Source organism: Coregonus clupeaformis, unplaced genomic scaffold (genome assembly GCF_020615455.1).
Source record: "Coregonus clupeaformis isolate EN_2021a unplaced genomic scaffold, ASM2061545v1 scaf3421, whole genome shotgun sequence".
In the NCBI taxonomy this organism is placed as follows: Eukaryota; Metazoa; Chordata; class Actinopteri; order Salmoniformes; family Salmonidae; genus Coregonus; species Coregonus clupeaformis.
Window position 1 is genome coordinate 592 of NW_025536875.1, and position 13,466 is coordinate 14,057.

The 13,466-nt window shown below is 46.7% G+C and overlaps 1 pseudogene; it reads left to right on the plus strand.

Annotated features, from left to right (window-relative positions):
• The first annotated feature begins 1,286 nt into the window (after positions 1–1,286).
• On the plus strand, positions 1,287–2,616 carry LOC123489893 (annotated as a pseudogene).
• Positions 2,617–13,466: the final 10,850 nt, after the last annotated feature.

Sequence of the window (13,466 nt, forward strand, 5' to 3'; positions counted from 1 at the left end):
GAGAGACACCTGCATGCAGAACAAAGCAGCAGCATTATTCTAAGTCAGCATCAGCCTTCTGTTCTTCACACCAGGCTTTACATTAAATAAAGTAATCTGCTCTTGGAGTGAGGCTGGCAAAATATTGTTATGGGAAACAAGCCGGATGCAACTCCAAACCAGACAATGCATGGAGTATAATGAGCAGTTTGTCAGACAGAAATAAAGTGACAGTGAAGTGGTGTGACAAATCATTGACATTTTAGTTGTTGATGCCAAATCACTTCAAGTTTTTCTGTGCTACATTTGATCAAATACATTTTTTTGCTTAGATTCCTCCCACGTATAATTCTAATGCTCAGTCCATAGCCCATCAATGTTTTTTTCATGTTGCAACTGAGACATACTGTGAGTCAAAACAGAAGTTGCCCCTACATTTATCATTGCACAGTTGTTAATATGTATTATTATTTTTATAAAACTCAATAATCCTATTTTTCTTTAGTGTTGGAAAAATAAACATTGTGGTAAGAGTTGTGATGACAGTAAACAAGGATTAAATTATTATATTAAACACTCCATATACGAACAAAACTGATGAAAGATATAATCAACTGGCAGAAATAGTATAAAACATATATAAGTGAACATTGATGGCTGTTCTAAATCTCCAAATGCGGGAGCCTATGTGTTTTAAAGAGGACCTTGAAGTAAATTCCCAATTGGATGATAGTTTCCAACAAAATACTGACTATTGCTGAAAACAAAATATCCAGTACAGTGCAAACAATTTTAACCCAAATAGCTCATATCATGCCAAATTAGTTGTGTATGTATTTATTTTGTGCAGTACGACTGCTTTGTAGATGGTCTGGAACGAGCCCTAAATTAATTTCTTCAGCAGGAGCACACAATAGTATGTGATTGCAGCCTGAAGTGAGTGGTTCGCATGTGGGGCATTCCTGCATCCATTGGCCCCTGCAGGAATGCCCCCCCCGAGCATCCCATTAGTTCCTGCATGATCACCCCTCCTCGAGCATGCCATCTTCATGCTTGTGTGACACTTTTGATATTCTGGATTTCCTGATTGTGTATGCAAGTAAAATGTGGGTCAAAAAGGGAAATAGAAGTATTATCAGAGTTTTTTGGTGGTGAAGGACACTGTCTACCAGTGTCCTAGCTAGCTAGCTACCAGTGTCGTCCAATTTAGATGTGACCTTCTAAATGTCCATTGATGTACAGTGGGGGAGCTGGTGATTTGGTAGCTTGTATGATATCCTATTTTCTCTTTAGGAGCAAGAATAAAGTGAGTTCTCCCAGATTCTTAGAGACCTGTCCCAGATTGGGGATGCTGTCATGATCACTTGTGCAAAAGGCGGGGTCCAGTTCTCAGCCTGTGGTTGGGCACTGGCATCATCAAGCTGTCCCAGACCAACAGCGTGGGCAATGAGGATGAAGCGGTGAGAGAGGTCTGGAGGACTGACTGCCTCCTCACACATACACACACACAAACACACTCTCTCTCTCTCACACACACTCACACACATATAAACATTTTCCCTGACAGTCAAAGCAACAGACACAGAAGATAATTTGTAGCCAGGCAACTGACCACTAGGCCGACCACTTCAATAGCTGTTACTGTAGCTGTTTGGATCGTTGTTTTGAACCAAGTGCACATATGAAATGTTCAGTCATATTTCCACTTAAAGTGATATTAATGGAGAACTTCACATAATAAAACAGTTTTGCAGCAAAATGCCTATTTCCCCTAATTTTGCAACACCCTCTGGGTTATTTGAGGCTGATTCATCTGAAGAAAGCAAGAGCCATGATTCCAAAGTGACACATTTTGTATTCTGTCTCCTACAGGTGAACATTGAGATCAATGAACCAGTGCAGCTCATCTTTGTCCACGACTAGCTGAACTTCTTCTCCAGAGCTACTCCTCTCTCAAGACAGTCACCCATGTCAGCTGACGTCCTTCTTCATAGACTACAGAGGGAAGATGTCACACCACTTACATTTTCAATTTTAAATGCAACTCTCAAAGCCAACCAAGGCCATACTTGAGTCACGTTACCTATTATTTTATTGTAGCACTTGACATTCCAGAACGGAATGAAGTGGCAATAACATGGTTTCCATAACCACTGTTGGCCTTGAAGACTCAGATCTACTGTCACGCTCGTTGACTGAAGACTCGTGGAACCAAGGCGCAGCGTGATAAGCGTACATCTTTATTTAGTACACAACAACACGAACAAAACAACAAACAAACGATACGTGAAGTCCTGAGGTTATAACACAACAAACCTTTACGGAACAAGATCCCACAAACTAACTGGTGCCAACAGGCTGCCCTAATGGTCCCCAATCAGAGACAACGAGCTACAGCTGCCTCTGATTGGGAACCACCCTGGCCAACATAGAACTAAACGATCTAGAACAAAAAACATAGAAAACTAAACATAGAAAAATAAACACCCTGGCTCAACATTTAAGAGTCCCCAGAGCCAGGGCGTGACATCTACATAGAGGTTCTGTTCAAAATGTGTAAAACCATCTCAACCTGGTTGCTCTCTCCCTCCGGTGGTGGAGTATAGGATTGCAGACACGGGCTACATCAAGTATTAACTGGCACCTGAGATTGTCGAAGGGTGCATCCTAATCCTCAACCTGACTAAGCAAGTCTGAGAACACTTGGACTGAACCCTGAAGAAGACTGTCTGGTTACCTTTAAAGAGGTATGAATGTTCCGCAGTTCCCAATATGTTACAGATGTCAGTTAAATCCTGTAGGAATGATGAATACTGTATTATGGTTAAGGCAATATAACTAGTGATATGTTTTGTGATACTAATGTGTTACTATGCAAGAAACATTTAAGATGTTTGGTGGATACAGTATGTTTGCCACACCTTGTTGATTCTCATCAAACAGCTCATTTATAGGCTTATAAATTTTGCAAGTACATAGTATTAGGCTGTGTTGTATTCAGGGGCGGCCTGTTCAATAGGGCGATATGGGCAACGCACTGCCAAACGGGAAAAGGAAGGGATTTTTTTTTCTAATCAATTATATCACGGCAACAGTAGTTATCAGTGTTGTAATCTATACGTCTGATCTGCCACAGTGCCACACTGCCACTAAATGTCGAATCAGGCTAAAGTCGTGCTTCAAATGGTTCCCCCTTTGGGGCGATTTCAGTCAGGTTGAAAATCGCCCAGAAGTCTCTCATAGCCTCTAATGTAAAATCTATTTTTTTCAAATTTCAGAGCCTTCAATACAATCTCATGGGTGTCTGAGGGCTTGCACTACGCGTCATCATACGTAACGTAACGTAACCATGAACGTAACTGAGAAAAGAGCGGATTGTGTCTTTGAAAGAAGTTCCTTTTTTGTCGGTGAACAAATGAAGATAAATTGGCAACGAAACAATTAGGACCTCCCAGACCAAATTTAATAATTCAACAGGTTTCTACTTAAAGGCGGAAAGTCCTACACCCGAGGATTTTCCAAAAATTGGTATTGAACGGAAAAATAACATTGCCACTCAACTTGATGAGGGATACAGGCTAGCTGTCCGCCGCCACAACGATGAGGTTAGTGTTGATAATCACAAGTTTACTGGAGAACTGAGACCAAGTAGAGACTTTGGACAGGGTGGATATGGTATAATAAAGGCAGTTTATTCAGAGGTAAAGATATCTGGAAGTGACGGACCCGTTCGTCAAACTCTTAGGGAGCTATAAATTAAGCCCCATTACTTACCATATCAGATAAGAGAAATTGCTGCAGCTACATATATTTTACATCCTGGCCCTACATAGTTCACTATTTGCATCACTTACCAAAATATTACATGTGGTCACATATGCTTGGAAAGTGGAGATGCCATAGAACGTCAAAAAAGTAAACATTGCTGGAGACACATTGCCGTTTGGAGAAGACATCGCGTTTGCTAGCGAAGAGATTTGTTGTGGCAAATGAACTGGGCTGGGAATTGCCAGGAACCTCACGATAAGATATGCATCAGCATTTGCAGTCTCATGATTCTATACGTATTGCATTCGATACTGTGATTTTATTGCGCACCATATGTCTGTTGCAGAGGGATCAGAAAGCCATGAGAACGAAGTTTTGATCAGTCATGGAAATAAAAGTGCTGGAAAACAAATTGGCTCCCAATGTGAAAAGATTGAGAACAAGCTATGAAGGAACAATAATGGTGTTTTGGTGCTAGGTACAGCCAACTAGCGCTAAAATATTGCGATATTGTCAATACAGTATATCGTAAAGTTCACATATGTAACTCGATTTCTTTCACCCCAATCCCTCAAATTAACGGTAAATAACTGAATTGTTTGCCCACATTTAGCTAAGATGATTAGCTAGCCAGCTAAAATGTTTTATTTAGTTGGCAGTCGCATCTACAATAGTTTACTGTCAATAACATGTCTCCAAAAATGACGTGGTGTCTCCAATTGTGTTGACATTTTTACAATTGCGTGGCATCCATGAGTATCCACTTTCTGTAGCTCAGCTGGTAGAGCACGGCGCTTGTAACGCCAAGGTAGTGGTATCGACCACCCATACACAAAAATGTATGCACGCATGACTGTAAGTCGCTTTGGATAAAAGCGTCTGCTAAATGGCAATATTATTATTATTATTATTATCTGAAGAGAGCCCAAACATTGTGTGCTGACATTTTATGCAATAAATGAAGTAGGTTGAATCTAGTAGTTCTGATCTTCTGATTGGTCCTGATGAGTTGGGCGAGGTACCCTCCAGGCTACTGTCACTGTTGCATTGGCTCTGAGTCGGTTCTCTGTCTTCAAATGTTCAGCCTAAGAGAGGGGATTTTTGTGTGTGTGTGTGTGTGTGTGTGTTTAACAGTGATGAGTGTGTGTGTGTGTGTGTGTGTGTGTGTGTGTTTAACAGTGATGAGTGTGTGTGTGTGTGTTTGTGTGTGTGTGTGTGTGTGTGTCCTCAGAGCAAGAACTCGTGAGTTGGAAGAACTGAGAGGCCTATGGCGTGGGTGTTGTCTTGGCCACCTGCTGACAAGGCTGACAAGATAGGACCCTTTTTGTCCATTGTTATTGGATAGGAACAGAACTTATAACCAGCTCCTGACCTAAATAGATCTTAGCACAACATTTTACTCAACATATCATATTCCATATTCACTATAACAAATATATTTACTACGACATTAGCAAGAACCGCCACATCCTCAGCCGGCTAATCCAGTGTGTGAAGTTTTGCGGAGTGTTTGAGTTAGCTTCACGAGGCAAAGATGAAACTGAGGGCTCCACCAACCCTGGTAAGCCAACACTTTTGAGATCAGTCAATAAATGCTTCTGGTATTGACATATGCTGCCCCTGTCTTCATGTTGTTGCTGGACATATCTTTTTTTAAAATGTGTGTAGGTCACCTAAATCATCAGAAAAATTGCCCCCCTGAGAATTTTTTTTCAGGAGCCGCCACTGGTTGTATTGAAATACTCACATACAGTGGGGAAAAAAGTATTTAGTCAGCCACCAATTGTGCAAGTGTAACGATCCCGGCAGTCAGAGTCGGGTCCTGTCTGGTGACTAGTTTTTCCGTTCGTGATCTCCAGTTTCCCGAGGGTTCGGGAACGCTCCGGGGAGCTCTCTTGTTTTCCGCACCTGCATCCCATCAGCAATCTGCACACCTGGTCCTGATCATCACCTTCTTAGGCTCTGGCCAAACATCCAGTTCCTGCCGGATCGTTAGCCATGAACAGTAGGTTTATCAGAGTATCAGTTCTAGAGCTTCTAGCGTTAGTTTTGTTGTTTTGTACCTTGTTGGTTTATTGTTGACTTACCTCCGTTTTTGTTCCATCTCCAGTCACTCGGCCGGGAACCCTCACCCTACCTCTGCCTGATGGTGGCGGCTGCCGAGCCATCATTGGACCAACAACTGCACCCTCAACAACTCATCCACGCCCGCCCGCTCTGTTCCTGGATTATCCTGCACCTTTTTGAATCTGTAATAAACCCTCACCTTCGTTCAACTCTCCTTGTCCTGGTCTGCTTCTGGGTTCTGTCTGAGGGAACCGTGACAGAACGATCCGGCCAGTAATGAACCCAGTGGACCTGGACTCTGTTCGCCATGCCATTACCCATCAGGAGAAGATGTTGGGCCATCATAGCACGGTACTACAGGAGATCGCGTTGTCAGTTCGAACCTTTCTACCGGTCTGACGGAGGTCCAGAACCAACGCAAGTTTCCGGTGGAGGATCCACTACCGGTTTCACCCATCTCGCCTGCCGCTTCTGGAAGCTGTGTCCTTCCGTGAGCCCGAGGTTCCGACGCGGATAGATATGAGGGGGAGCTGGGAAGATGCCGTTCCTTCCTATGCAGTGTGGATTAGTGTTCGATCTACAGCCCTACTCTTATGCCACAGACAAGGCTAGGATAGCCTTTGTGATTGCGTTGCTGCGTGGTCGAGCGCTGGAGTGGGCTTCAGCGTTTGGGAACGACAAGACCCCTGCATGGCTTCATACCAGGGGTTCACGGCCGAGATGAGGAAGCTCTTCGACCATTCCGTCCGAGGGAGGGACGAGCTAGGCGCCTGTTTTCGCTTCACCAAGGAACTCGTAGCGTGGCCGACTTCGTGATCGAGTTCAAGACGTTGGCGGTGGAGAGTGGGTGGAACGAGGAGTCTCTGCAAGCGGCCTTTACCAGGGTCTGTCGGAGCAGCTCAAGGATGAGTTGATCTCCTATCCGGAGCCTAGTGACCCTGGACAGCTTGGTAGCCTTTGTCTATTCGGGGTGGATAATCGAGTCCGAGAGCGAAGGAGGGAGAAGCAATGGGGTCCGTCCAATCGATCAGCTTCTCAGTTCCCAGTCGGGTCGGGTGGTGGACCAGAACACGTCGATCATTCTCCACCACAATGGATTAGTGGAGAGGTCCCTCTCTCCCGATTCTGAACCCATGCAAGTGGGGGGAGTTAACCAGAGGAGGTCAACATAGACGTAGGGGACCAACTGCTGCCTCTACTGTGGTAGCTCGGGACATTACATCTCCACTTGTTCCCGGCGGTCGTCAAACTGCCCGGCTCGCTAAAGTTGGGAGGACTTTTAGCGAGCCAGTTTCAACCTCTCAGTACCTCTGTCAGACCCCCGGTTTCCCGGCTACCCTTGTGAACAGGAATCAGAGCTTAGCGCTTAACGCTTTATCGATTCAGGTGCCGATGGAAGCTTTCTTGATGCCGAGTTGGTGGAACAGCTGGGGCTTTCCAAGGAGCAATTGCCGGAAGCCATTGAAGCGACCACTCTGAACGGCAGTAGTTGGCACGTATCACGATGAGGACTGAACCGGTTAAGATGCGGTTGTCGGGAATCATTCTGAGATGATTTCATCTTCATTCTGCCGTCTTCCCATGTTCCTCTGGTCCTTGGATACCCCTGGCTGAAGGAACACAATCCCACGCTCGATTGGGTGACGGGCAAGGTAACGAGTTGGAGCCGATTGTCATGCTAACTGTCTCAAGACTGCCTGCCCCTATTCGGTTCCCAGTCAGGTGATTGAGGCTAAACCCCCAGATTTGTCCCTGGTTCCCGAGACATATCACGATTTGGGGGAAGTTTTCAGTAAGCAGAAGGCTCTGTCACTCCCTCCCCACCGACCATAATGATTGTGCCATCAACCTGGTTCCTGGAGCTGTCTACCCCAAGGAAGGTTATACAGTATCTCCCGACCTGAACGTGAGGCGTTGGAGACCTACATCAAGGAGTCCCCTAGCTGCTGGTCTCGTTCGTCCCTCGTCATCACCCCCTGGGGGCAGGATTTTCTTTGTGGGTAAGAAGGATGGCTCTCTTCGACCGTATTGATTATCGGGGGTTGAATGACATCACGGTCAAGAACAAGTATCCTGGCCTTGATGAGTTCTGCCTTCGACTCCTTACAGGGTGCTACGGTGTTCACTAAGCTAGACCTACGCAATGCGAATCACCTGGTCGGATCAGAGAGGGGGACGAGTGGTTGACGGGTTTCAATACACCGATGGGTCACTCGAGTATCAGGTGATGCCGTTTGACTGACCAATGCTCCAGCGGTATTCCAGAGTATGGTGAACGACGCTCCTGAGAGATATGATCGGGTCTCTTTGTGTTTGTTTACCTGGATGACATTCTGATCTTCTCGAAGGAACCTTACCACGTCCCAGCATGTCCGGCAGGTTCTGCAGCGATTGTTGGAGAATCGCCTGTTCGTGAAGGCCGAGAAGTGTGAGTTTCACGCCCACACGACATCCTTTCTCGGGTACATCATCTCCAGGGGAGAGATTAGGATGGACCAGGAGAAGGTTAGAGCGGTTCTGGAATGGGCCCAGCCCGTACGAGATTGCAGCTCCAGAGATTTTTGGGGTTTGCGAATTTCTACCGCAGATTCATCCGGGATTACAGCCGTGTGGCCGCTCCATTAACTGCCTTGACTTCCAGTATCAGGACCTTCAAGTGGAATCCGGAGGCGGATCGAGCGTTCTGGATTTGAAGAGGCGATTCACCAACGCACCGATTCTCTCTCTCAACCGACACGGCCCGTCAGTTCGGCCGCTGAAGTGGACGCGTCTGATGGGGGAGTTGGCGCCATCCTGTCGCAGCGATGCTCCACGGACAGTAAACTCCATCCCTGCGCCTACTACCGCCGCCTTCGCCTGCGGAGAGGAATTACGATGTGGGTAACCGGAGCTTCTCGCGGTGAAACTTGGCTTGGAGGAGTGGCGCCACTGGTTGGAGGGGGGGAGCAACCGTTTATTGTCTGGACGACCACAAGAATCTTGCTTACGTGCAATCGAGCTAAACGTCTCAACTCCCGCCAGGCCAGGTGGGCGTTGTTTTTCGGACGATTCAAGTTTTTCCTGACGCCGACCTGGATCTAAGAACGGCAAGGCGGACGCCTTGTCCCGGATGTTCTCCAAGACGGAGGAGAGTGGGTCCAAGACCGAGACAATTCTCCCCCGAACTGCATCGGGGAGCAGTTATGTGGAAGATTGAGGAGGAGGTGCTGGTGGCCCTTCGGACTCAGCCCGGTCCGGTAACGGTCCACCCGGTCGGTTGTTTGTGCCTGAGTCGGGTTCGTCCTGCTGTCCTCAAATGGTCCCACGCCAGTAAGATGGCTTGTCACCCTGGCGTGGCTCGGATAATGGCGTTTCTTCGCAGACGTTTTGGTGGCCTGCCGTGGCCGAGGATACTCGGGGTTTTGTTGCTGCCTGTCCAGTGTGTGCGCAGAATAAGAGTACCAATCGGCCCAGCTCTGGACTACTTCACCCCTTCCTATTCCCCGGCGACCATGGTCGCATCTGGCCCTGGACTTCGTCACTGGGTTGCCCGCTTCTGAGGGGAACACGGTCGTTCTGACTATCGTGACAGATTCAGCAAGTTCGCCCACTTTTGTGCCAATTGCCAAGCTTCCCTCTGCCTCGGAGACGTCCGAGATCCTGGTTAGGGAGGTTTTCAGGGTCCACGGTTTGCCCAGTGATATCGTTTCCGACCGTGGCCCTCAGTTTACCTCTGCTGTCTGGAAGTCCTTCTGTTTGGCCATTGGAGCTACAGTCAGTCTCACATCTGGTTTTCACCCCCAATCCAATGGTCAGGCGGAGAGAGCCAACCAGAAGATGGAATCCACGCTACGCTGTCTGGTCTCTTCCAACCCCACCTCCTGGGTCTCTCAGTTGCCTTGGGTTGAGTATGCCCACAATACTCTCCCCTACATCTGCCACTGGGATGTCTCCCTTCCAGTGCCTGTATGGCTACCAACCTCCCTTGTTCCCTTCTCAGGAGAAGGAGCTCTCAGTGCCTTCTGTTCAGGCCCATATTCGTCGTTGCCACCGGACCTGGCATCGGGCCAGAAAGGCACTCCTTAGAGTTTCGGACCGGTATCAGCTCCAGGCGAATCGTCGCCGGATCCCCGCTCCCACCTACACCATCGGAGATAGGGTCTGGTTGGCCACACGGGATCTTCCTTTACGGACTGAGTCTAGGAAGTTGTTACCGGAAGTTCATTGGTCCGTTTGTGGTGGAGAAGGTGATCAATCCAGTGGCAGTTCGACTCAAACTACCGAGGACGCTCAGAGTCCATCCCACCTTTCATGTCTCCTGCCTCAAGCCTGTCTTCCTCAGTCCTCTGTTGCCTCCTCCGCCTCCTCCTCCTCCTCCTCGGATGATCGGAGGTGGTCCTGCCTACACGGTGCGTCGATCATGGATTCCAGACGGCGGGGCCGGGGTTTCCAGTATCTCGTGGACTGGGAGGGGTATGGTCCTGAAGAGAGGAGTTGGATTCGCGCGGTTACAGGTCCTAGATGCTGACCTCATCAGTGATTTCTACCGCCTCCATCCTGGCGCTCCGGGAGGTCCGCCCGGTGGCGTTCGTCGGAGGGGGTACTGTAACGATCCCGGCAGTCTGAGTCGGGTCCTGTCTGGTGACTAGTTTTTCCTGTTCGTGATCTCCAGTTTCCCGAGGGTTCGGGAACGCTCCGGGGAGCTCTCTTGTTTTCCGCACCTGCATCCCATCAGCAATCTGCACACCTGGTCCTGATCATCACCCTTCTTAGGCTCTGGCCAAACATCCAGTTCCTGCCGGATCGTTAGCCATGAACAGTAGGTTTATCAGAGTATCAGTTCTAGAGCTTCTAGCGTTAGTTTTGTTGTTTTGTACCTTGTTGGTTTATTGTTGATCTTACCTCCGTTTGTTCCATCTCCAGTCACTCGTCCGGAACCCTCACCCTACTCTGCCTGATGGTCGGGCGGCTGCCGAGCCATCATTGGACCAACAACTGCACCCTCAACAACTCATCCACGCCGCCCGCTCTGTTCCCTGGATTATCCTGCACCTTTTTTGAATCTGTAATAAACCCTCACCTTCGTTCAACTCTCCTTGTCCTGGTCTGCTTCTGGGTTCTGTCTGAGGGAACCGTGACAGCAAGTTCTCCCTCTTAAAAAGATGAGAGAGGCCTGTAATTTTCATAATAGGTACACGTCAACTATGACAGACAAATTGAGAAAAATAAATCCAGAAAAATCACATTGTAGGATTTTAAAATAATTTATTTGCAAATTATGGTGGAAAATAAGTATTTGGTCACCTACAAACAAGCAAGATTTCTGGCTCTCACAGACCTGTAACTTCTTCTTTAAGAGGCTCCTCTGTCCTCCACTCGTTACCTGTATTAATGGCACCTGTTTGAACTTGTTATCAGTATAAAAGACACCTGTCCACAACCTCAAACAGTCACACTCCAAACTCCACTATGGCCAAGACCAAAGAGCTGTCAAAGGACACCAGAAACAAAATTGTAGACCTGCACCAGGCTGGGAAGACTGAATCTGCAATAGGTAAGCAGTTTGGTTTGAAGAAAATCAACTGTGGGAGCAATTATTAGAAATGGAAGACATACAAGACCACTGATAATCTCCCCCGATCTGGGGCTCCACGCAAGATCTCACCCTGTGGGGTCAAAATGATCACAAGAACGGTGAGCAAAAATCCCAGAACCACACGGGGGGACCTAGTGAATGACCTGCAGAGAGCTGGGACCAAAGTAACAAAGCCTACCATCAGTAACACACTACGCCGCCAGTGACTCAAATCCTCTGCAGTGCCAGACGTGTTCCCCAGCTTAAGCCAGTACATGTCCAGGCCCGTCTGAAGTTTTGCCAGAGTGCATTTGGATGATCCAGAAGAGGATTGGGAGAATGTCATATGGTCAGATGAAACCAAAATAGAACGTTTTTGGTAAAAACTCAACTCGCCGTGTTTGGAGGACAAAGAATGCTGAGTTGCATCCAAAGAACACCATACCTACTGTGAAGCATGGGGGGTGGAAACATCATGCTTTGGGGCTGTTTTTCTGCAAAGGGGACCAGGACGACTGATCCGTGTAAAGGAAAGAATGAATGGGGCCATGTATCGTGAGATTTTGAGTGAAAACCTCCTTCCATCAGCAAGGGTATTGAAGATGAAACGTGGCTGGGTCTTTCAGCATGACAATGATCCCAAACACACCGCCCGGGCGACGAAGGAGTGGCTTCGTAAGAAGCATTTCAAGGTCCTGGAGTGGCCTAGCCAGTCTCCAGATCTCAACCCCATTGAAAATCTTTGGAGGGAGTTGAAAGTCCGTGTTGCCTTAGCGACAGCCCCAAAACATCACTGCTCTAGAGGAGATCTGCATGGAGGAATGGGCCAAAATACCAGCAACAGTGTGTGAAAACCTTGTGAAGACTTACAGAAAACGTTTGACCTGTTTTATTGCCAACAAAGGGTATATAACAAAGTATTGAGAAACTTTTGTTATTGACCAAATACTTATTTTCCACAATAATTTGCTAATAAATTCATAAAAAATCCTACAATGTGATTTACTTGAATTTTTTTCCTAATTTTGTCTGTCATAGTTGACGGGTACCTATGATGAAAATTACAGGCCTCTCTCATATTTTGAAGTGGGAGAACTTGCACAATTGGTGGCTGACTAAATACTTTTTTCCCCACTGTATAACAAAGTATTGAGAAACTTTTGTTATTGACCAAATACTTATTTTCCACCATAATTTGCAAATAAATTCATTAACAATCCTACAATGTGATTTTCTGGATTTTTTTTCTAATTTTGTCTGTCATAGTTGACGTGTACCTATGATGAAAATTACAGGCCTCTCTCATCTTTTTAAATGGGAGAACTTGCACAATTGGTAGCTGACTAAATACTTTTTTCCCCCACTGTACCTGTACACATCACAAGGGAGTTTGTATTTAGAGCAAGCTTTTTGCTTGTTCTCTTGAGATTGTCAGATCATTTTATTGTCTAACATAGTATGTCACAAATATTGCATGATGTGAACTTCTGACATGTCTGGGACAGAGGAGGATGGTGGGAGGACCTATAGGAGGACGTGCTAATTGTAATTGCTGGAATGGAATCAATTGAACGGAGTCAAACACATTGTTTCTATGTGTTTGATTTGTTTGGTACCATTCCATTAATTCCATTCCAGCCATTACAATGAACTTGTCCTCTTATAGCTTTTCCCACTAGCCTCCTCTGGTCTGGGACATGCAGTAGCATTCCTCCCACTGAGTTAAAATATGTGTACAGAACATGTGCCTCTGTTATGTACAGTGGCGTCCATAATTATTGACACCTGTCGTGGAAATTCTAACCAATAAGGAGAGACTTTGTTAATTCTTCAAACAATCAATACTTTATTATACGAATTGCAATAAGGAAGCTGGTCGACCCCACACTCTTGAGCGTGAGACCGAGGCTTAAAATCATACAGAGAATACAGGGCCTTATATAGCAGACCTAGAAATGCTTAGTCATGGCTGGTTCCACCCCTCCCCGGAAGATCAGGGCATCATAAGCTATCTTGTTTTCTTCTTGTGGCCAGGTGTTTTGGTTGTGTGAGGTTATAGGCACAAACAAGTGATAACGGCAGTTCCGTTACTCCTTTC